Source organism: Pituophis catenifer, unplaced genomic scaffold (genome assembly GCF_029215685.1).
Source record: "Pituophis catenifer annectens isolate HBS135680 unplaced genomic scaffold, rPitCat1.0.hap2 SCAF_15, whole genome shotgun sequence".
In the NCBI taxonomy this organism is placed as follows: Eukaryota; Metazoa; Chordata; class Lepidosauria; order Squamata; family Colubridae; genus Pituophis; species Pituophis catenifer.
Genome location: NW_027256895.1, coordinates 7,321,112 through 7,346,308, shown reverse-complemented (window position 1 = coordinate 7,346,308; position 25,197 = coordinate 7,321,112). Strand labels below are relative to the sequence as shown.

The following is a 25,197-nucleotide window of genomic DNA, read 5'->3' as shown; positions in this document are numbered from 1 at the left end:
CTTTCATGCTCCATTATCCAAGTATGTATTTGCATTGTTTGGTTATCAACATTTCCCCAATTCCCTGAGTTGGACATGCACTCGGAGTCCCAAGAAATGATTTTACAATGCAATGAGGGGTCAACTTCCTTCTTCTACTGTGTCTTGGGCTACATGGGTATCTTGGCCATCGCCAGCTTTATTGTGGCTTTCCTTGCACGTAAATTACCCGACACCTTTAATGAAGCCAAGTTCATCACTTTCAGCATGTTGGCCTTTTGCAGTGTGTGGATCTCCTTCTTTCCAGCCTATCTGAGCACAAAAGGCAAAGCCATGGTAGCTGTGGAGGTCTTCTCCATCTTGGCCTCCAGTGCTGCATTACTGGGATGCATGTTCTTGCCAAAGTGTTACATCATTGTTTTCCGGCCTGACCTCAACCACAGGGAGCAACTCACAAAGAGAAATTAGTATATCATACAATCTTTCTTGTACACCAGAATATCTAGACACAAGTACAGTTTTTTTCCCGAACGCCATCACTCTGCTAAACAAATAATTCCCTCAACACTGTCAAACTATTTACTAAGTCTGCACTACTATTAATCTTCTCATCTTCTCATCATTCCCATTATCCATCTCCTCCCATTTATGACTGTATGACTGTAACCTTGTTGCTGGTATCCTTCAGATTTATATTGATTGTTTCCCTATGACTATCATTAAGTGTTGTACCTTATGATTCCTGATGAACGTATCTTTTATTTTATGAACACTGAGAGCATGTGCACCAAGACAAGTTCCTTGTGTGTCCAATCACACTTGGCCAATAAAAAATTCTATTCTGTTGTAGAAATTGCTGACAAAAGAGAATAGAAAGACTGCTTGTTGCCTATGGGGAATATGTATAGAAATTTTATTTCTGTCAAAGGAGGTTTCTGGAAGATTATTCTTAGTAGCAAGATTTATTATAGTTGCCCATTCCAAAAGAAGTAGTTTTGGTGCTGCATTTTCAACCATTTTCCAAGATTCTACCCTTTTGTCCCTTTAAACAGTCAACTTGTTTGTTTGTTTTGTTTGTTTGTTTTATTTGATTTGTATACCGCCCTACTCCCGAAGGACTCAGGGCGGTGAACAGCCAAGCAATAAAATACATAAATACAAAAATTTAAAAAACCAGTTAAAATCAAATTAAATCATTTTGGCCCAGACAAATTAAAACACCCCAATAATTTAAGAACAGATTTAAAATTTATATATTAAAAGAGGGAGGAGATTAGGCCAAGCCTGCTTGATGGAATAAAAGAGTCTTCACAGCGCGGCGGAAGGTGCGCAGATCCGGGATCCTCCGTATCTCTGGGGGGAGCTCATTCCAGACGGTAGGTGCCCCCACAGAGAAGGCTCTCCCCCTAGGGGTCGCCAGCCGACATTGTTTGGCTGACGGCACCCGGAGGAGTCCCTCTCTATGAGAGCGTACTGGCCGGTGGGAGGCTATTGGTGGTAGTAGGCGGTCCCGTAGATAACCATGTCCAAGTCAAGAGACTTTTTAGAAAATCGATATCTCGTGTTCTGTTAGGACTTTTCGGGTATTGACTCAAAGACTGTCCAATATTTGATGTGCTATTTTCATGATATTTATACTTTCTATTTATAAATCGCTATATAAATATGCCAAAAATCTGAATATCATTTTTAGACATAAATTCAACCCAGTATCATTTCACCTTGTTTTTTAAAATGTCATCTTGGATCATAACTCTTCACTCTTTGTCTGTAAATATGGAAAACTAACGAGATGAAATTAAATGTATTTTTGCTTCTGCCTTATCATTTATTCAAAGTGTAGCACTGCCCAATAACTATAATAAAGAGTGATTTTTATTTCTTTAGTGGAATACTGCTAGAACCAGGGAGAATAATGAAAATGGAGATCAGTTTAGAGACATCAGATAGCCACAAATGCAACCCTCATTTGAATGTCTTTGACCCTTATCTCTTTCTAACCATATGCTGACCATTCTTTGAGTGTATTCCTCTGCATAGACTTTAAGCAATAAATCAATTTACTTGAATCTTCATTGTGGACCTGTTTTTTCTGTGCCTGACATGAATCTCCATTCCCGAAATATGTTTACTGAGGAGCAATGGAAACCACTGTTGATGCCCATGTGCACATGGCCACTCCTCCCCTGCCCTAATGGCAGCCCCAGGCCATCTAGTGGTTCGGGGCTGACACTGGAGTGGCAAGGTTGAGCAGAGCAGAATGGCTGCAGGAGAAGTGACTGGATGAGCAGCCAGCTAAATTAAGGGACAGGAGAGGTGTAAGTGCAGATGGCCAGCAGAGATCAGGAAGAATTGCTTCCTCCTTCCTTCTCCTGATCTGAGAATGCAAAAGCCCGAGGGGAGGCAGACACAATGAAGGTCAACCAGGCTATTTGTAAGGCAGCATTCTCTCTCTCTCTCTCTCTCTCTCTCTCTCTCTCTCTCTCTCTCTCTCTCTCTCTCTCTCTCTCTCTCTCTCTCTCACACACACACACACACACACACACACACACACACACACACACCTTGATGGCTGCACTGATGAATGGCTATCGATCTCAGTGAATGAAGGGAAACAATGCTGGAAACAGCTGCTGTGATTTTTGCCTTGACACCTCAACCATGATTCTGTACCTCAAACTTTGGATCATATCTCTGGATGCTGGACTTGCCTTTACTTTGTGGACTTGCCTTTACCTTGAGGACTAGCCTTTGCCCTGTGTACTGGATAGTCTATTGAATAGACTATTGTCTATTGCAAGGGTCACCAACCTTTCGGATCTCAGGGACCGCTAAATTCATAATTTTAAATCCCACGGAACACTAATATGATCTGCCTAATGACTGGCTGGGTGGGTGAGGTTGGTGGTCATGTGACTGGGTCAACTCAATGTCACTCACATTGAGGGGCACCTCACCAGCTTCTACTCGCCCCTCCCCTCCCAGCCACTCCTTGCCTCCCCACCCGGGCTCCTTAGGACCCCAACAGGAAGCAGTTGTTAGAGCTAAGCAGCCACCTTGAGAAAGAGTTGGCAAAACATCTGGCTTAGTTCAAATTGGATCTGACCGAGAAGGAGGCTCAACGGAAGTACCTTGCAGTACTGCACTCTAACCACTGTGCCACCTTGGCTCATATGCAAATAGCAGTAACCCAGCATAAGGTAACGACATGCGTGCTAGTCGTTTCTGGCTGTAGTGGGCAGTGCTCATCTCTGTTTCAAAGATGAAGAGCCAGCACTGTCCAAAGATGTCTCCATGGTCATGTGGCTGGCATGGCTAAATGCCAAAGGCACACAGAACGCTGTTACCTTCCCAGCAAAGCTGTTCCCTATTTTTCTACTTGCATTTTTTATGTGCTTTCAAACTGTTAGGTTTGACACTAGGGATTTGAACTACTGATTGACAAGCTCAATCAGTGGTTGTTCTTCAAACACAGCATGCTCAATTGAAAATTCTGTATGTCACCAGCCTTTCTGATCTCTTGGGAGCAGAGTGGCTGAAATTTCAAACAAATGATAGATTGGAGCCTGAAACTCTGCTTTTTATGTTTCCAGTTTACCAACTTCATGTACAAGCAACATATCAGGGGTTTGAGGGGTTTTTTAATTAGGGTTTTTAATAATCTTTTAAGGGGAACTGGGAGGGCGACCAAAGGGGATGGGGGGGGTAATCCACCTAGGTCAGGGCCCAGCCCAGCACTGGGTAACGGTTTGGAGGGCGCAGGACGAGGGATTGGGGATGTCATCAGCACGGTGGATGGGAGGGGCAGATATGGCGGGAGCAGAGGACCTTATCTTGTGCGGGGGTGCGCACTCGCTACTTGAGAGCGATTGCGCGCCCCGGTCCTCAAGGCTCCCCTCGGATACTAGGTGGCTCAGATACTCAGGACCTGGGCCTCCGGCTGATGCTGTGCAATGCCAGGTCCATGGTAAATAAGGCCCCCCTCATTTACGATCTTATTCAAGAGGGGGGAGCGGACCTGCGGGTATTACGGAGACCTGGTTGGGCCCAGAGGGAGGGGTCCCTCTGGTTGAGATGTGCCTACCAGGTTTCAGAGCATTCCATCAGCCGAGGGCCCAGGGGAGGGGCGGGGGTGGCGGTTATTATTAACGAAGGTCTGGGTCCGAGGGAGACCACTGTGCCACAGATTGCCGGATGTGAGTCCCTCTTTGTGAGATGGGGTCATGGGGTTCAGATGGGCTTGCTGCTTACGTACCTGGCTCCCTGCCGCGTGGCAACGGCCCTGCCTGAGCTACTCGACATGATAGCCACGGTGGCAGTTGATACACCCAGGCTTATGGTCATGGGTGATTTCAATCTGCCATCTGTTGGTGAAACGTCGGAGATGGCTCGGGAGTTCATGGCTTCCATGACGGCCATGGACCTGACCCAGTTAGTTCATGGCCCCACTCACGGGGGGGGGGGGACACACGCTGGACCTGATTTTTGTCTCTGGCCAGTGGTTGAGTGGTCTTATTATAGGGGATATAGACATGAAACCCTTGTCATGGTCAGATCACTCACTCCTTCGTCTGGACCTTCGAACCGCTACACCCCGCCGCAGGGAGGCGGACCCAATTAGATGGATCCGCCCCAGGCACCTGATGGATCCTGATAGGTTCCAGACGGAGCTTAGGCCAATTCCTGAAGATCTGGCACACGACTCGGCCGAGGACCTGGTAGCTGCCTGGGATCGGGCGGCTGGTGGGGCCTTGGATCGAGTCATGCCTTTGTGGCCTCTGACCCGGTGTTGATCCCTCGCGGCTCCTTGGTTCACCGAGGAGCTGAGGGAGATGAAACGCCGGAAAAGATGCCTAGAGAGCTGTTGGAGGGCCAGTCTCGCTGAATCTGACCGAACACTGGTAAGGTCGCATATTAAGACCTACCTAGTGGCGATAAAGACGGCAAAGTTTAACTACTTTTCCGCCTCTATTGCGTCATCAGGGAATTATCCGGCCGCCCTGTTAAGGGTAACCCGCTCCCTGCTCCATCCGGGAGCGCGGGAGGATCCCTTGGAAGGCAGGGTGGAGGATTTTGGACAATACCTGTATAACAAAATCGCTCAGATCCGGGGGGATTTGGACTCTGACTGGGTAGATCAGGGCAGGGTGACGAGGAATAGTCTTGAGAATGTTACCTGGGAGGAGTTTGATGCTGTGACTCCCGATGATGTGGACAGGATTTTGGGGAGACTTAGTGCGGCCACATGTTTACTGGACCCGTGTCCCTCCTGGTTGGTACTGGCCTCCCGGGAGGTTACACGAGGCTGGCTCCAGGTTGTTATCAACGCTTCGTTGAGTGAGGGTCACTTCCCCACCGCCTTGAAAGAAGTGGTGGTGAGGCCTCTCCTCAAGAAGCCGTCCCTGGATCCGGCAATATTGGCCAACTATCGTCCTGTCTCCAACCTTCGCTTCCTGGCGAAGGTTGTTGAGAGTGTGGTCGCACGACAGTTTCCACAATTCTTGGAGGAAACATCCTATCTAGATCTGTTCCAGTCGGGTTTCAGGCCTGGACACAGCATGGAAACGGCATTGGTCGCGTTGGTTGATGATCTCTGGAGGGCTCGGGACAGGGGTTGTTCCTCTGTTCTGGTCCTGTTAGACCTCTCAGCGGCTTTTGATACCATCGACCATGGTATCATGCTGCACCAGTTGGAAGAGTTGGGGATGGGGGGCACCGTATTACGGTGGTTCTCCTCCTTTCTCTCTGACCGGTCGCAGTTCGTGTTGGCAGGGGGGCAGAGGTCGACCTCAAGGCCTCTTATATGTGGAGTGCCTCAGGGGTCGGTCCTCTCGCCCCTCCTGTTCAACATTTATGTGAAGCCGCTGGGCGAGATCATCCGTGGCTTTAGGGTGAGATACCACCAGTACGCTGATGACACCCAGCTGTACATCTCCACCCCAGGCCACCCCAACGATGCCCTTGAAGTGATGTCCCAGTGCCTGGAGGCTGTGCGGATCTGGATGGGGAGGAACAGACTCAGGCTCAACCCTTCCAAGACTGAGTAGCTGTGGCTCCCGGCATCCCGATATAGTCAGTTGACTCCATCACTGACTATTGGGGGCGAGTCGTTGGCCCCCACAGAGAGGGCTCACAATCTGGGAGTCCTCCTGGATAGGCAGCTGTCCTTGGAGGAACATCTGACGGCTGTAACCAGGGGGACCTTTTGTCAGGTTCACCTGATCCGCCAGTTGCGGCCCTTTCTTGATCGGGATTCCCTGTGCACAGTCACTCATGCCCTTGTCACCTCTCGCCTTGACTACTGCAACGCTCTCTACATGGGGCTCCCCTTGAGGAGCACCCGGAGGCTCCAACTGGTCCAGAACGCAGCAGCGCGGGTAGTGATGGGAGCAGCATGGCGCTCCCATGTAACACCGCTCCTGAGCGAGCTGCACTGGCTCCCAGTGGTCTTCCGGGTGTGCTTCAAGGTGTTGGTTATCACCTTTAAAGCGCTCCATGGCATAGGGCCTAGCTATCTTCGAGACCGCCTGCTGCCACCAACGACCTCCCATCGACCCGTGCGCTCCCACAGAGAGGGCCTCCTCGGGGTGCCATCAGCCAAACAGTGCAGGCTGGTGACCCCCAGGGGGAGAGCCTTCTCTGTGGGGGCACCTACCCTCTGGAATCAATTGCCTCCAGAGATAAGGAGAATCCAAGACCTCAGTGCCTTCCGGGTCTTCTCCCACGTAAAATTGAAGGTTTCTTGGCGACGTTTCGACAAAGTCGAACACACACAAACCGCTATCTGCACGCACTCTCACACCACCACCCTGCCCAGATCAACTCTGTAGCCAAGACACTCATTTCCAGAACAAAACACTTAGCTGACGAACAACACCTAAAAACTGAACTACACACTCTCACTAACGTACTAACATCCAATGGATTCCAAAGAAATAAGATCACCAACCTAATCCAAAAAGAAACCCCCACTAAAATCCAAGACAGAGAACAAGAAAACGGCAAAGCCCTCCTCCCATACATAAAAGGCACCACAGACAGAATAAGCAAAATCCTCCACAAACATAACATCAAGACAGCATTCTGCACAAACCGAAAAATATCCACCATCCTAAGGAACCCCAAAGACAAAATTGAGTTAGAAAATCAAGGAGTATATGAAATCCCATGCACTGCCTGCCCCACCACATACATCGGAGAAACCAACAGACGAATAAGTGCACGCATAGAAGAACACAAGAACTCAGTCAGAAAAGAGGAACCAACTTCTTCCCTGGTCCAACACCTTAAAGCCACAGGACATGATATTGACTTTAAAAAGACCAGAACTAGCGCCAAAACTGAACGCTTTAACAACAGAATAATCAGAGAAGCCATCGAGATAGAAAAACGCCCACACAGCATGAACAAACGAGACAATACCTCCCGCCTACCAGCCATTTGGAAACCCACTCTTATTGACAAACGAGTCCCTAACACGACGAATGACACCAGACCCACACTCACGAGAGCCACACAGGATGTCACCACCACACATCCACGCAGAAAGCAGACTCAAACCCACACTGATAATGAGCCACGACCAAGGACCAGAAGCCAGACCGCAGCTGCATCATTAGCCACTTTAAACCCCTCCAATCCATACATGAAGCAGACTGACACCCACCATGAAGAGCTCGCACGGCCACAAACACGAAGCCAAACAACAACAACGCAGCTCACCAGCTCAAATCCCCCTGCAACTCAGACTAAGCTGAGCACAACCAAGCCCCCACCCAAACAGAACACACCCCCAGCCAATCAGAGCACAACCAACCCCCCATCCAATCAGAGCACAGCCAAGTCCCCACCCAATCAGCTCACACACCCACTAGCAGTTAAAAGGAAGAGACAGCTGCGATCTCACATTGCTCCTGGAAGCACGAAGCTCACCGCCCTGAATCCTCAGGGAGAAGGGCGGTATACAAATTTAAAATAAAATAAAAAATAAAATAAAATAAATAAATATCAGCAGGCCGTTTGGATTAACTGGCAGAAAGCCCAAAGGAGAGAAAAGCCAAATTAAATATACAGATTTTCTAGATATTGGGGGGGAAGGGGGGGAGAGAAGGATGAAGTATTTCCCACACATTGAGACCACAACTTGTGAAATTGCAGCAAAATGAACATTTATTTTGGAATGAGCAATATTAATAAATCTTAATAATAAAAAATATTATACATCCCTGTAAATATCAAACTGTCTTTCTATTCCTTTTTCCAGGAATTTCTCTGAACCTAAAATATCACATGGTGTACTAATTCCGCTTTATGAGTTGCTCCCTGTGGTTGAGGTCAGGCCGCAAAATAATGATGTAGCACTTTGGCAGGAATATACATCCCAGTAATGCAGCACTGGAGGACAAGATGGAGAAGACCTCCACAGCTACCATAGCTTTGCCTTTTGTACTCAGATAGGCTGGAAAGAAGGAGATCCACATACTGCAAAAGGCCAACATGCTGAAGGTGATGAACTTGGCTTCATTAAAACTGTCAGGCAATTTACGGGCAAGAAAAGCCACAATAAAGCTGGCAATGGCATGTAGCCCAAGACACAGTAGAAGAAGACAACTGACCCCTCATTACACTGTAAAATCATTTCTTGGAGCTCTGAGTGCATGTCCAACTCAGGGAATGGGGGAGATGTTGACAACCAAAGGATACAAATACACACTTGGAAGAGAGAGCAGGAAAGGACAGTAGAAAAGGCCAATCTTTTCCCCACCCATTTCCTCATTTGAGATCCTGGTTTAGTAGCCATGAAAGCCACAACCACAGTGATGGTTTTGGCCAATACACTAGAAATGGCCACTGAGAAGGTGATGCCAAACGTTGATTGTCGGAATAGGCAGGTCACTTTGCTGGGTTGACTGAGGAAGAAGAAAGAAGAGAGAAAATAGAGCAGAAGAGAGACAAGGAGGGTGTAGGTGAGTGACCGATTGTTGGCTTTGACAATGGGAGTATCCCTGTGCTTAATAAAAGTTCCAAGTACCCAAGAGGTCAGGAAGAAGAAACAAAGAGCCACTGAGACTAATCCAATTCCTAAGGTTTCATCAAAAGTTAGAAAGACCAGCAGTTTCAGGATACATCCTTTCTTTTTTTTATTTGGATAATGATCTTGTGAACATTCCAAGCAGTCATCCATATCTGGAAGAAAAATCAAGGAAATTTGTCATCTAGGCATTCCAATTTATTGAAAATTATCTTACTAATTTTATGCATCCTAAAAGTTTGCTTAAGTCTAATGAAAATTAGTTGAAGGCCTAACTGGTGTATTCCAGCCCCAGTTCCTAGATTGCATACCCTTAGAGGCCCTGGATTCGGCTGCTGTTGTTTAATGCCAAGTTGTTTAACAACAATGCTCGTCTCATTCAAGATCTCATTAAGGAGGAAGTGAGTCAACCTAGCATGCATTACTGAGACCTGGCTGGCCCTGGAAGGGGAGGTTCCCCTCTGTGTCCATCGAGGTTTAGGGTTTGATACCAGTCGAGACCATAGGGTAGAGGAGATAGTTGGGCAGTGGTCATCAGAGAATCAGATCAGCCAGGGTAATCTGACTTGTGGGGTCCTGTAGAAGGGCCTTCTCTGCCCTTGTTCCTGCCATCTGGAACAACGTGCCTTACAGAATGAGATCCTCTCCAACCATCCAGACCTTCCTTATGAGCCTAAAGACCTGGCTCTGCCAGTTGGCTTGAGGCTCCAAAGGAGTATGCTAGTATGATGGATGGATGGATGGATGGATGGATGGATGGATGGATGGATGGATTGATTGATTGATTGATTGATATGAGATCCCTGCTCATCCTACCTCTTCCTCCCACACTCCCTGCTCATCTTATCTCTTCCTCCCCATCTTTTAGTTATGGTATTTTATATATTATATATTAGTTCAATTTATTATTTATTATTTATTATTTCAATTTATATGCCGCCCTCCGCCGAAGACTCAGGGCGGCTTACAATGCACTTATAGCAATAGCCTTCATTCTTTTGTATATACCTGCTTATTAGGGCTTTTGGCCCCCCATAAGCCGTGTTTCTACAAAGTCAGCTTATTGGCCCCACAATCCAGATCCTCAATTTACCTACCTTGGAAGGATGGAAGGCTGAGTCAACCTTGAACCATGAGATTTGAATTTGCACTAATTGCAGGCAGCTGGCAGCTAAGTGCTACATAACAGCACTTAGTCCGCTGCACCACCAAGGCTCATAGATAGATAGATAGATAGATAGATAGATAGATAGATAGATAGATAGAAGAACGGAACGGAACGGAACGGAACGGAACGGAACGGAACAGAACGGAACAGAACAGAACAGAATTCTTTATTGGCCAAGTGTGATTGGACACATGAGGAATTTGTTTTTGATGTATATGCTCTGGGTACATAAAAAGAAAAGATACATTCGTCAAGAATCATAAGGTACAACACTTAATGATAATCATAGGGTACAAATAAGGAATCAAATCATACTAGGAATAGATAGATAGATAGATGACAGACAGACAGACAGACAGACAGACAAACAGATAAATTTACCATTTTGATTTGAAATCTTCCCTTCAGGGCATGGAACACAGTCATAACAGCAGAACTGATTTCCCTCAATCCCTTTCTTCCAATATCCAGGGAAACAAGGCTCATTGCATTGAGAAAGTGGAAGAATCAAGGATTGATTTTATATTAACTACAAACGATCTTTTTTCTAGGGTGAAGAGTACGAAGATATGTCCAAGAACTTTAACTGATCATAGCCCGGTTTGGGTGGAACTAGAGCAGGAGAGAGGGGAAAGGAGGTCTTGGAGGCTAAATGAGAATTTATTCAGATATGAAGACAATTTGTGTGAGCTTAAAAAACAAATGAAAGAATTTTTTATTAATAATATGAACAAAGGAACTTCGATGGAGATGGTATGGGATGCGTGTAAGGCTTATATGAGAGGAACATTAATTTTTTTGAATAATAAATATAGATTAAAACAACAAAATAGACGGAAAGAGATAGAGGAGGAAATTAAAAAGAAGGAACAATTGCTTATAATTAATCCGGGAGATAAAAAGGCAAAAGATATGATTAATATTTTAAGAGAGCAATTTAATATGTTAATGGCGGGGCAAGTCGCAACTAGCATACAATATGCCAGACATAATACGTTTTGTAATGCTAATAAACCTGGGAGATGGTTGGCTTACATGATGAGGAAAAAACAGAAATCACGTATTATAGACAAAATAGAATTTAGAGGTAAAGAGATTTATCAACAGAATTTAATAAAAAAGGCTTTTTTGGAGTTTTATACAAAATTATATGCTAAAGAAGCAATTCAAGATGTTGATATTGATAGATATCTAAAGATGGAGATTCCTGAATTAACGTTGGAACAGAGAGATAGATTGAATCAACCTATAACTTCTGAGGAAATTGTTGGAGCAATTAAACAATTAAAAATAGGTAAGGCTCCGGGAACAGATGGACTAACAGCTGTTTATTATAAACATTTACAATCCGAAATGTTAGAACCATTAAAAATTTTATTTAATAAAATACAATTAGGAGGAGGAGTACCACCTTCTTGGAAAACAGCCTTTGTTTCACTAATTCCAAAGGAGGACCGAAATTCCATTAAGCCGGAGAATTATAGGCCAATTTCACTTCTGAATACTGACTATAAGATTTTTGCTAAAATATTAGCTAATAGACTAATGCCAGTTATGCAACAAATAATTCACAATGATCAATCTGGGTTTATAAAAGGTAGACAAATGAGATATAATGTTAGACAAATTGTAAACTTATTGGAATATTTGGAAAAACATAATCAAGTCCCTGCAGCGTTTATATTCTTGGATGCAGAGAAGGCATTTGATCGTTTGAACTGGCAATTTTTGTTTAAAATAATAGAGAAAATGCACTTTGGGGAATATTTTACACAATCAATTAGAGCGATATACCAACAGCAATCAGCACAAATCATAGTCAATGGAGGTTTAACAGAGGCTTTTAAAATTGAGAAAGGAACAAGACAGGGGTGTCCTCTGTCCCCACTATTATTTATTTTGACTTTGGAGGTATTACTGAATAAGATACGTGATTCACAAAAATTGAAGGGTATTGTAATTAGACAACAAGATTACAGATTAAGAGCCTTTGCAGATGATTTGGTTATTACCTTATCTCAACCTATAGAGTCGGCTCCATATATATTGGATATAATTAATCAATATGGGAAAGTATCAGGATTTAAAGTTAATTCACATAAGACAAAGATGATAGTTAAAAATATGACTACATTTGAAAGAGACAAATTAGCAAGATTAACAGATTTTGAAATAGTTAAAAAGGTTAAATATCTAGGGGTATACATAGCAGCTTCAAATACAAAATTATACAAAAACAATTATGAGGTACTTTGGCAGAAGGTACAGAAGGATATGGAAAATTGGAAAAAATTACAGTTGTCTTTATTGGGAAGAATTGCAGCAATTGAGAAAGTGGAAGAATCTGGTGACAAGCACGAAAACATTTTGAAAAGGAGAGTTTTTAAAACAGTTTTGGATTTTTCTCCTTAATGGACACAAATTATTTTTCATTTCCCAAATGGACAACTGAATCAAGTAGGATTTATAGTGTATGTTAAAAAGATGTAGAAATTACAATGATGCACAAATGATCCTGTATGCGATTAAATAATTGAACATGGTGGCAATGTTATGGAAAAATTGCCACTCTTGTGATTTCAAATGGAAATGCAAAGCTAATGTGCAGACATTGTAATATCTTCTTTGTGAATTTGAGGAATGCTTGACCATTAACAACATTTGTGGAGAATAGTTTTTATTTTAAAAAGAAATTAGATTGCTAAAACATAAGTTCATAATGAGTTAAATAACTAAATCAGAGGTGGGTTTCAGCAGGTTCTGACCAGTTCTGGAGAACTGGTAGCGGATATTTTGAATAGTTCAGAGAACCGGTAGTAAAACTTTTGACAGGCCCCACCCCCATCTATTCTCTGCCTCCCGAGTCCCAGCTAATTGGGAGGAAATGGGGATTTTGCAGTAACATTCCCCTGGATTGGGGATGGAATGGAGATTTTACAGTATCCTTCCCCTGCCATGCCCACCAAGCCATGCCCACCAAGCCACACCCACAGAACCGGTAGTAAAAAAATTTGAAACCCACCACTGAACTAAATACACTCAAAACCATAGAAATTGTGGTGGATTTTAGAAGATAACCTCCTATATTATCACCTCTTACAATACTGGACAACAGTATCAACAGTAGAGTCCTTCAGGTTTCTAGGTTCTATCATATTTCAAGACTTAAAATGGACACCTAACATCAAAAATGTCATCAAAAAAGCACAACAAAGAATTATTGAGTATGTCATCTGCATCTCCATAACTGTCTGGTTTGGCTCTGCAACCCAACAAGACAGAGACAGACTTCAGAGGATAATTAGAACTGCAGAAAAAACAATGGCTACCAACATGCCTTCCATTGAGGACCTGTATACTGCATGAGTCAAAAAGAAGGTTGTAAAAATATCTACAGGCTCCTCACATCCTGGACACAAATTGTTTCAACTTCTATCCTCAAAAAGACGCTATAGGGCACTGCACACCAAAACAACTAGACACAAGGACAGTTTTCCCCCCGAGTGCCATCACTCTGCTTAACAACTAATTCCCACAACACTGTCAAATAATTTACTAAGACTGTATTACTATTATTCTTCTCTTTCTTACTAGTATCTATCTCTTCTCACTTATTACTGTAACCATATTGCTTGTATCTTTCAATTATATTCATTTTATTTGTTTCCTAGTACAATTTGAATAGCTTATTAGTAACCTTGACTATCACTAAGTGTTGTATCTTTTTATTCTTGATGAATGTATTTTATTCTCCTTATGTACACTGAGAGCATATACACCTAAGACAAATTCCTTGTGTGTCCAATCACACTTGGCCAGTAAAGAATTCTATTCTATTCTATTAAAGCATGGTTGATTAAATCCCTCCATACCTGGTTAAAAGCTGGGTGCCAGACAATTACATCTTCATCTATGAATAATTCCTTCCCTTTTGGAGCAGTGGGATCCATCTTTCCAATTCTAACTTTTTGAAAGGATCTCTTTGAAAAAGTGATCAAGTTGGTGATGTCAAATCCACCTGTTGCTTCCCCTTTCTCATTCAGGAACACTCTCTCCCCAGCTGAATTGTTAAAAGAAATGCCTTGAAGAAATGGATGGAGCTACTTGAAAGAGAATGAAAGAGAGAGGGAGTTGAGAGGATAATAATAGAAAATAGAACATCATATACAAGTTTGATTCACTTATTTGTCCCATTCCTACAATCATTATTAAATTTGGTAATCAATATTGCATGGAAATGTACATGTCTACTTTATTATTCATTTGATATTATTTTAAGGAAAGATAAAAAAAAGAACAATCGCCCAAAGTAGAATGAAGACAATTGGAATTATGGAACTTCCTTCAATTATTATTTAACTTCACTATTTAAACAACTAATTAAACCTAAGGTAAAGGTTCCCCCTTGCACATGCGTGCTAGTCGTTCCTGACTCTAGGGTGTGGTGTTCATCTCCATTTCGAAGCTGAAGAGCCAGTGCTGTCTGAAGATGTCTCCATAGTCATGTGGCCGGCATGACTAAATGCCAAAGGCACACGGAATGCTGTTACCTTCCCACCAAAGATAGTCCCTATTTTTCTACTTGCATTTTTTACGTGCTTTCAAATTGCTAGGTTGGCAGAAGCTGGGACAAGTAACGGGAGTTCACCGCATTACGCGGCACTAGGGATTTGAACCGCTGAACTGACAACCTTTCGATACCACTGAGCCACCATATCCCTCAATTAAACCTAGACCATATCTAATCTTTCCTCACTGGTACAAGCTATTTGACAGTCTAAGGTCTGATTAATTTCCTTTAGGCAGATTTTAGTATTCAATATTCAGACTTTCTTTGATTGATAGATGAGAAAGAGAATGATTGCAAAAATAGAGTTGTTTCATACTATGGATGCCACAGCTGGAAAGGGCTACTTCTATTTCATATGATAGGGACAGAAAACACAGCTTTTCAATCCTGAAAACTTCATGAATCAAGTAGAAGTATGTTGGCAATACTGATTATTTTTGGAGGAGACAATGAAAAGTAATCTAAATTAACTATCTCTTAGTGTGCAAGCAATGGTGATTTTTCTAAATAAATCCTACTAACTCTTAAACCATATTTTATATAGTAGCTTCTCGAAGATCATATTTAACTTGCTTCCATGTACAGATAATAGTAAGACTTTCCACGGTTGGTTCAAAACATGAATGGAATGGAATGGAATGGAATGGAATGGAATGGAATGGAATGGAATAGGTTAGAATAGATTAGAATAGAATAGAATAGAATAGAATAGAATAGAATAGAATAGAATAGAATAGAATAGAATAGAATAGAATAGAATAGAATAGAATGGATCTTGGTCTTGTAGTCCAATCTCCTGCTCAAGCAGGATAACTTATACAATCTCAAACAAGTGACTGTCCAGTCTCTTCTTAAAAACCTCCAGTGATGGAGCACCCATAATCCTACATCAAACTGCTCATTGAAATAAAAGAACTGTCCAAAGCAGGGAGAATACCTTCCAAGGCTGAAGATCTGGAAAGTCATGTTTTTTACGCATTATACTTTTTTTGCCATGGAACCCTAAGAGATACAGAGTTTGCAAAGCATGAGCCACAGCATAAACAGCATTGTAGATACTGTAGCTTTGGCCAGTCATATCCATTTCAAAGACAGGCCCGGGAAGATCTTCTAGCTTCATCTCGCCACTGCATTGCCTACTATGCATTTCTTGTAATTCTGGTTTTGGAAATGAACAATCAAATGATTGTTCCCAAACATCATGCAGAAACCCATCTCTGTAGACTGAAAGAGGATTTACAGTCTGAAGGAATTCCTTGAAACCTGCAACTGATCTTGAATGAACAGTGAAGGAAAGAGCCCCATGGAACATCTGGAGATCCCATTTTATTTGAACGCCTGATAGTATGAAATCGATCTGTGCAGTCATGATCCCCACCTTTCTAAATAAGGCAATTTCCTTGTTTTCAGGGTCCACCATGAATGTGACAACTCTTAGCCATTGTATTGCCAATGATTCTCCATAGACAAGAAATGCATTGGCTTTGCTGTTCATCAGATTAATAGAAATACTTGAGGCCGTCTGATAAAACTCTGTGTAGTCTTCCAAATGGACTAGTTGTGAAAGCCTTTGTGTGAACGATGAACAGATTCCACTCTGTGAAAGTAAAGCCTGCATTTTCTGTAAAAAGTGTTCTCCATTCTTGTTGTGAACTGCAAAAATCCCAATCCAAGTCCAGTTGAAATGGTGAAGCAGTTGGATGATCCCAATGTACTGATGGTCCTCTTTGGGGACCATGAAATAAAGTGAAGAGAGTTTACTGCTCTGAAATGCACCTTGGGCTAATGAGCCATATGTCAGCTATAAGAAAGTGGAATGGTATTCTCTTGTTAGATCAAATCTAATTGTCTTGTTCTAGGTTTTCATATAAAATATATCCAAGGAAGAAATTATTTTCCTAAAACTCTTCTAAATATTAATATGGAAAAAATGTGTTGGAAATATTTCAAACATATATGAACTGATCAATTGTTAAATAGGAGCAAGGAGTACTACAGTCAAAATGGATTAACAGATTAACAGATTAATAGAGTTGGAAGGGACCTTATAGGTCATCTAGTCCAACCCCCCGCTCAAGCAGGAGACCCTATACCCATGATGGCGAACCTATGGCACGGGTGTCACAGGTGGCACGCGGAGCCATATTAGTGGGCACGTGAGTGTTGTCCTAGCTCAGCTCTAGCGCCTATTCACACACCGGCCAACTGATTTTCAGGCCTTCCGGTCCCACCAGAAATCAGGAAATTGGCTGTTTCTGGCCTCCGGAAGGCCTCGGGGAGGATGGGGAAGACTGTTTTTGCCCTCCCCAGGCTCCTAGAAAGCCTCTGGAGCCTGGGGAGAGGAAAAAACAGGCCTACTGGGCCCACCGTGCCATTGCGTGCCAAAAGCAGGGGGAAGGGGGGGGGTTTCACATGTGCATGCATGGGAGGGCAGGGCGGGGCACATTGAATTATGGATGCGGGCACACGCACCCCCTCTGCTCCCCCTGCTTTTGGCACACGACGGCAAAAAGGTTAGCCATCCCTGCCCTATACCATTTTGGACAGATGGCAGTCTAATCTTTTCTTGAAAGTCTCAAGTGATGAAGCTCCCACAACTTCTGAATGCAAGCTGTTCCATGGGTTGATTGTTCTCACTGTCAGAAAGTTCCTCCTCATTTCTAGGTTGAATCTCTCTTTGGTCAGTTTCCATCCATTATTCCTCGTCTGGCTTTCAGGTGCTTTGGAAAATAGCTTGATCCCCTCATCTCTGTGGCAAATCAAATATTGGAACACTGCTATCATGTCTCCGCTGGTCCTTCTCTTCATTAGACTAGCCATGCCCAGTTCTTGCAACCGTTCTTCATGTTTTAGTCTCCAGTCCCCTAATCATTCTGGTTGCTCTCCTCTGCACTTTTTCTAGAGTCTCAACATCTTTTTTATAGTGTAGTAATCAAAACTGGATGCATTACTCTAGGTGTGGTCTTACTAGGGCTTTATAGAGTGGTATTAGTACCTCACATGATCTTGAAACTTCCTCAATTATTGAATGTCCCTGGATACAGACTTCATATAATTTGGCAATGTAGTTTCAGGAAAGAGTGCTAAGTAGTAGACCTTAAACCATGCAGAACATCTTAACACGAACCTAAGCTTAACTTTTGATTCTCATGAATTATTCCAAAACAACAATAAGAGTAAGAATTTTCTTCTCAACCCCTTCCAAACATACTTGTGGAATCTTGAAGAATCTTCCAATTTCAGCTATATAAAATGATGTATCGAAACCCAATCCTCCAATAATAGCCATGAGATTCTTCTGGCTATCACATTTGTAGTTAGGGGCCAATTCCTGGGATTTGAAAAGCAGGTCCAGAGTGGTGCGATAGGTCATCCTTGGGCTGTAGTAACTGTCATAGATGTGGAACCCAAGAGTGATGTTAGGTAAGATCTGGGAGTCCTCATTGATTTCCTTCACAGCAAAGGCCAAAGCAAGGACGTGCTGATAGAATTTGGTGATTACACTGCAAATAATTTAAATTACCCAGTTCAGAAAGGAAGGTGACAGTTTGTATAAGGTGGCATCATTTATTTATTTATTTTATTTATTTTACTATTCATATTTCTATGCCGCCCACTTTCCGAGGACTCTGGGTGGCTTACACCAAACACAGTATACTAAATAGCATATTGCCCCCAACAATCTGGATCCTCATTTTACCACCTCGGAAGGATGGAAGGCTGAGTCAACCTTGAGCTGGTGAGATTTGATCCGTTGATCTGTTGAACTAGCAGTCAGTACTGCACCCTAACCACTGCGCCACCTCGGCTTTTCCATGTGAATAACAAACATTCCTTTATCTAGTGGAAATAGGAAAATAATAGGCTTTCTAAAATGCTCAATAATTTGAACAACATTCTAATTTACCTTTTCCACAGTATTTCCATGTTTGCAACAAGGATGAACTACTAGAAATAAAAACAGTACTTTTATTTAAGTTATCACTTTTATTTGCTACCATTTTCCCCCCACACAAAATAGGGTATGAACAAACCCAACAGGTATGAGTCATTTATTGTATGTATGAGGAGTCCTTGGTGCTCTCTGAGCTTGCTTGTTTTCTCGCAGACATTTCATTACCCTAAAGAGGTAACATCATCAGTTTGATCTGTCCCCGTCCCCACACACACACACACAGCCAGTCGAGGGTTAAGGAAACACTTTGGAACGCACCCAGTTCTTATCTCCGACTTGGCAGCGATAGACACACCGTCTGCCAAGTTACTTTATTTTCACAAACAGACAGATAAGATACGAACTTTCAAGAAAGTCCAAACAGAAATAATATTCCTCCCAGCAGTTCCGGACGAGGCTTTAGTGACTGTCCAAGGTTTTGCTTTGTTCGTCACAAAAGATCCTTGACCACCACTCTCTATTATATAGTCTCTGGGGTGTGGTCTCTGGGGTGTGGTCCAGTGACTCAGTTCTAATCCCTAGCACGCCTCCCAAGCTGCTGCAAACGTTTATCACGCCTTCGGAGGCGTGCGTCCAGGAATGATGTGTCATTATCACTTTGACTTGAATCAGCTGTCTCCTCTCCCTCGGCCGGCACTTGAGACAATGCCAGAGGGGAGGGGCCTGGAGAGGGAGGCCTGGCTGACTCCTCTTCCTCATGCTCGGAGCTTTCTTCCTCCGATGGGACAGGCTCAGAGGGCGGGGCCACAACACAGTTCTAGTCCTAGGATTGATGATGTTACTTAGTCAGGGTAGCACTTGAACTGATGATGTTACCTAGTTAGGTAAATGAAATGTTTCCAAGAAAACAAGCAAGCTCAGAGAGCACCAAGGACCTCTCCTTTCAACCCTGAGCTACAAATATTCTCTTTTATTGGTATTGTATGTGTGTTTTGTGAAAAGTGACAATGCAGATTTTTTTAAAAAATTGTCTTAAGCTCACTAAGTGTTCTTCAAATGATTTCAAAACCAAATGCACAGGTACAGTATCTCATCAAATTTGCAGATGACACCAAGCTGGCAGGAATAGCCACCACTCCAGAAGATAGGCTCAAGATACAGAAGGATCTTGACAGACTTGAACATTGGGCACTATCTAACAAAATGAAATTCAATGGTGAAAAAAGTAAGGTTCTACATTTAGGCAAGAAAAACAAAATGCACAGGTACCGTATATGTGGTACCTTGCTCAATAGTAGTAACTGTGAGAGGAATCTTGGAGTCCTAGTAGACAACCATTTAAATAGGAGCCAGCCATGTGCAGCAGCTGCCAAAAAAGCCAACACAGTTCTAGGCTGCATAAACAGAGGGATAGAATCAAGATCACATTAAAAGTGTTAATACCACTTTATAAGGCCTTGGTAAGGCCACACTTGGAATACTGCATCCAGTTTTGGTTGCTACGATGTAAAAAAGATGTGGAGACTCTAGAAAGAATGCAGAGAAAAGCAACAAAGATGATTAGGGGACTGGAGGCTAGACCATATGAAGAACATTTGCAGGAACTGGGTATGTCTAGTTTTAATGAGAAGAAGGACTAGGGGAGACATGATAGCAGCCTTCCAATATCTCAGGGGCTGTCCCAAAGAAGAGGGAGTCAAGTTATTCTCCAAAGCACCTGAGGGCAGGACAAGAAGCAACGGATGGAAACTAATCAAGGAGAGAAGCAACTTAGAACTAAGAAGAAATTTTCTGACAGTTAGAACAATTCATCAGTGGAACAACTTGCCTGCAGAAGTTGTGAATGTTCCAACATTGGAAGTTTTTAAGAAGATGTTGGATAACCATTCATCTGAAGTGGTGTAGGGTTTCCTGCCTAAGCAGGGGTGGGACTAGAAGACCTCCAAGGTCCTTTCCAACTCTGTTATTCTATATTCTTGCACCAAAGTTTTGTGCATTTGATGACAAACACTTTAACGTAAAGAATTTTACTTGATTTCTTTTCCCACAACTATAAACATTTGAAAGACAGAGAAGGCTTAGATAACAGATGGAGCCTACATTTATGCTGAAACACCTTTGCTCCTATAAGCAGTTTTGAGGAAATTAAGTAAGATTAGAAAAAGCAATAAACATCCTTACAGTGGTAAGTCATAAGGTTTTATACAAGGATGTTCCTTAAATTTAATTTCATAAAAATTGTAAAAGATGTGGGACACCATCCCACCAATGACGAGGTCACCAAGCTGGTACCACTCATGTGGAACAGGGAAAGCATCACTTGCAGGGCAGCTCAGAGTCACTATTTTCTTCACCAGGAACAGCAAAAGGAGCAACATATTGACTTTATTGTTACAGACAAAATGTTTCTGTCTTCCATCCTATCCCATAGGAAAGTTTGTATTATTCCAATGGTTAATCCATTGATTAATTCAAGAGTTACAGTATATCTGAGAGTGCATCTAATCAGAAAATCCACCGTTGTTAGTTGAAGATCTATGAGAGTGTAAATTTGTTTTTCAGTAGCATCAGGATTTGAACAGATATTCTGGGAGAGGGGAACAGAGAGCAAATGACTCTGACACAGCCATGATAACCAACCCGTGTGCCAATATTGTTGTGGTTCGAGTGTTACTTTATAATCATACAGATCTGTTGATTGTTGTTGAATTGAAATAGCCTTCTGTGCAGTCTTTGTCTAGTTAAGAAAATCCGGTGATTCCTGTAGGAGGTAATTATTTTGTTTTTGGTCAGAGAAGACACGGCTGAAGTTATTATTATTTTTTAGTTGCTAACTTCTCCATGCCTATACAGTTGCAAATAAAATGTATAGGGAAGGTTGGCAATGCAAAATAAACATGATTTTTGAAATTCATATTATTTTTCACAGCCAAGAAATTAAAAGATGCTTGCTCCTAGGGAGGAAAGCTATGGTCAATCTAGACAGCATACTAAAAAGCAGAGACATCACCCTGCCAACAAAAGTGTTGGCCATAGTCAAGGCTATGGTTTTCCCAGTTGCAATGTATGGTTGTGAAAGTTGGATCATAAGGAGGACTGAGTGCCTGTGAGGGATCTTACGAAGATTGATGGTTCGTTGAGGGTGCTTCCATTCTCTTTTTTCCTAGGTGAAGGACATATGTTGCACATATGTGCTACTCTACTTCCTGACTCTAGGAGGTGGTGCTCATCTCCATTTCAAAGCCGAAGAGCCAGCCCTGTCCAAAGACATCTCTGTGGTCATGTGCCTGGCATGACTAAATGCCAAAGGCGCATGGAACGCTGTTAGCTTCCCACCAAAGGTGGTCCCTATTTTTCTACTTGCATTTTTATGTACTTTCAAACTGCTAGATTGGTAGAAGCTGGGACAAGTAACAGGGGCTTACCCTGTTACCCAGCACTAGGGATTCAAACTGCTGAACTGCCGACCTTTCGATAGACAAGCTCAGCGTCTTAGCCACTGAGCCACCACATTCCCTTTTTTTCCTAGCAGCCCCCTAAATGAAAATTCTCAATTGCTTTTCATTTCAACTATTTACTCAAGATGAGAGAACATGGTCAAACAGAGCTCAAACAGATGATGGGAACAGTGGTACAGGGAATATATTGATGGGCTTTAGTGGCCAAGAGGTTGAACTGGTTACAGCATTGAAGAACAGTGATTTCTAGTACTTCCTCAGGTCTTTGTAAGAGTTATGGTGGTGCAGTGGTTAGAATGCAGTATTGCAGGCTAATTCTGCCAACTGTTAGCAGTTCGATTCTTATTGGCTCAAAGTTGACTCACCCTTCCATAGTTCCAAGATCAGTAAAATAAGGACCCAGATTGTTGGGGCCAATATGCTGACTTTATAAACTTCTTAGAGAGGGCTATAAACCATTGTGAAGTGGTATTAAGTCTAAGTGCTATTGCTATTGCTATCTTTTCTTTGAAATCTCTGTCCCTTCACTCAATTTTGGATATTAGGCCAGAGGCAATTTCACTACTACTACACATAAGTCAAGAATGTTATTAGTAGGGTGACACAATGATTACGTAAGTATGACATATGGGAGATCTGAGGAAATTAGTCATATGAAAATGCAAGAGAACCAAATACCAGGAAGCGGAACTTCCCACCTGCGTTCCTAGATTAGCTATATTTTGTGAGTAGCTACTGAAACAACAGAAGCCAGAGAAAGGAAGTCCAGAAATGAAAGAAGCCTTCCCTTCTGATCCTTATTCTTCTTTTTGTACTCGAGTCAAAGCAAGGGTTGGACAAGATGACCTACAAGATTCCTTCCAACTCTGTTAATCTGCTAAACTCTTGCTAAACTCCTGCTCAGCATTCCAACCACTTGAGCCACTGTGCTTCAACTACTGTTCTTTAAAATGTATGATTATGGACTCAAAATGAACCAAGCTCTTTCCAAAACACTTTATAATAGAAGATAATAAGTATGGAGATGTTTGCTGAAAGAACTGAATGGGTGACATAAGGCTGGGAAAATATCACTTTTCCTACAGGCATTCGGGTTGGATTGTGGATTGCGAAATGAAAAAGAAGGGAGGGAGGGAGGGAAGGAGGGAGGAAGGAAGGAAGGAAGGAAGGAAGGAAGGAAGGAAGGAAGGAAGGAAGGAAGGAAGGAAGGAAGGAAGGAAGGAAGGAAGACTTTCCCTGGACTCTGTTAAAGAACAGAAAGCAATTGAACCTTGCTTTCTATGAGTTACTTTATAGCTTGCTGGGCCTATACAAATATCATCATGAAATTAGTCCCTTTAAAAGCAGGCCTTCATGTTGAATCTCTACATTATCCTCAAATAGTCTGTGTGAAACTGGAGATTTGGTCAACAAAATCGCTATGAATTTCTTGCTCTTTTTCTTTTTTCTGATAGCCGTGCCAAAATATGAGTCTCCAATTACAGGAGGAGGAGGAGGAGGAGGAGGAGGAGGAGGAGGAGGAGGAGGAGGAGGAGGAGGAGGCAAAGCAAGGCAAGGCAAGAAACAATGGATGGAAATTAATCAAGAAGAGAAGCAACCTGGAATTAAGGAGAAACTTCCTAACAGTGGGAACAATTAACCAGTTGGAATAGTTGTGGTACTTCATCACTGGAGGTTTTTAAGAAGAGGCTGGACAGCCACTTGTCTCAAATTGGACAGGGTCTCCTGATTGAGCAGGGGGTTGGAATAGAAGACCGAAAAGATCCCTTCTAGCTCTATTCTAATTAACTGTTTGAACATCAAAACAGTGAACTCAGCCACTAAAATTCAGCCTAAGGTGAAGATAACAAAACCAACTCTACAAAATCCAACCAGCTCCACTAGAACGAATTAAGACTGATTATTCATGTGAATTTTAATAAGACATAAGCAATATGCATAGTCTTTAATGGCATGGGAATGGCATGCTTTTGTGTAGCTCAGTGGTGAAATGTAAAAAATTGTTACTACCAGTTCTGTGGGCGTGGGTTGGTGGTGGTGGGGGTTAATGTTTTTTTTTTTTTTTTTTTTTTTTACTTTTAAAAGCATTTTTTCTACAAAATGCTCTTCGGCCGCAGAGGTTGTAAAAAAAAAATGCTTTTAAAATGCTTTTAAAAAGCTCTGACGATCCCAGCTGAGTTGCCTGATCGTCAGAGGCTTTTAAAAACATTTTTTTTCTACAACTTCTTCGGGCGAGGAGGTTGTAGAAAAAATGCTTTTAAAAGAAAAAAAAAAAGGGGGGGTACAGTTTGGATCACAATGTCCTTAAATCAAAAATCAAAAGAAATGAAAAATGGGAGTGCAAAGAAAAGTAGCTGAGGTGAGACACAGGTATAATAGCAGTCTGAGATGAGCTAGAGGGAGTTGGACTGCTTTATCTTTAATATCACTTCCAACCCAACTCTAAGATTGAGATCAGAAATACATGATATGAATTTTTTTAAAACTCTTTCTTACTTCCCACAGTAGAAGCCTATGCATAAACCTATATCCATTTAGAAAATTGAATTTGAATTGTAGAGAGACCCCAATGAAAGGAACACACTTGATTGCAAGGCTCCCAAATATCAGGTTCATTCCCTGAAATTCAACTTAAATCGAGTTTGGAACAGTTTACCTTAAGTTTGTATCTATTGTGTGCTCGTGTATTGTTGTGGTTGAAGCTGAAGTAGTTATTGACAGGTAGGACATTGTAGCAGATAATTTTATGTACCATGCTTAGGTCAGACCAAAGGCGTTGTAGTTCTAAATTGTCTAAGCCCAAAATTTGGAGTCTGGTGGCATAAGATATTCTGCTGTGAACAGAGGAGTCTAGGACTCTTCTCGTGAAATATCTCTGGACTCTCTCAATTGTACTAATGTTCAGTATGCAGTTGGGTTCCAGACAGATGAGCTGTATTCGAGAATTGGTCTAGCAAATGTTTTGTATGCTCTAAGGTCAATTGATCAGCAACAGAAAATAGCTCTAGCTACTTCAATAGGTACTTCAATTCATTTTTCCATTTTATTAAAATGTGGTAACATATTATTTAAATGAGATCCTTAAGTAATTATGAT

General features: G+C 42.3%; 1 pseudogene; it reads right to left on the bottom strand.

The window, feature by feature from the left end:
* Positions 1-8,276: 8,276 nt before the first annotated feature.
* On the bottom strand, positions 8,277-21,021 carry LOC139324853 (vomeronasal type-2 receptor 26-like; annotated as a pseudogene).
* Between the last annotated feature and the right edge of the window lie 4,176 nt (positions 21,022-25,197).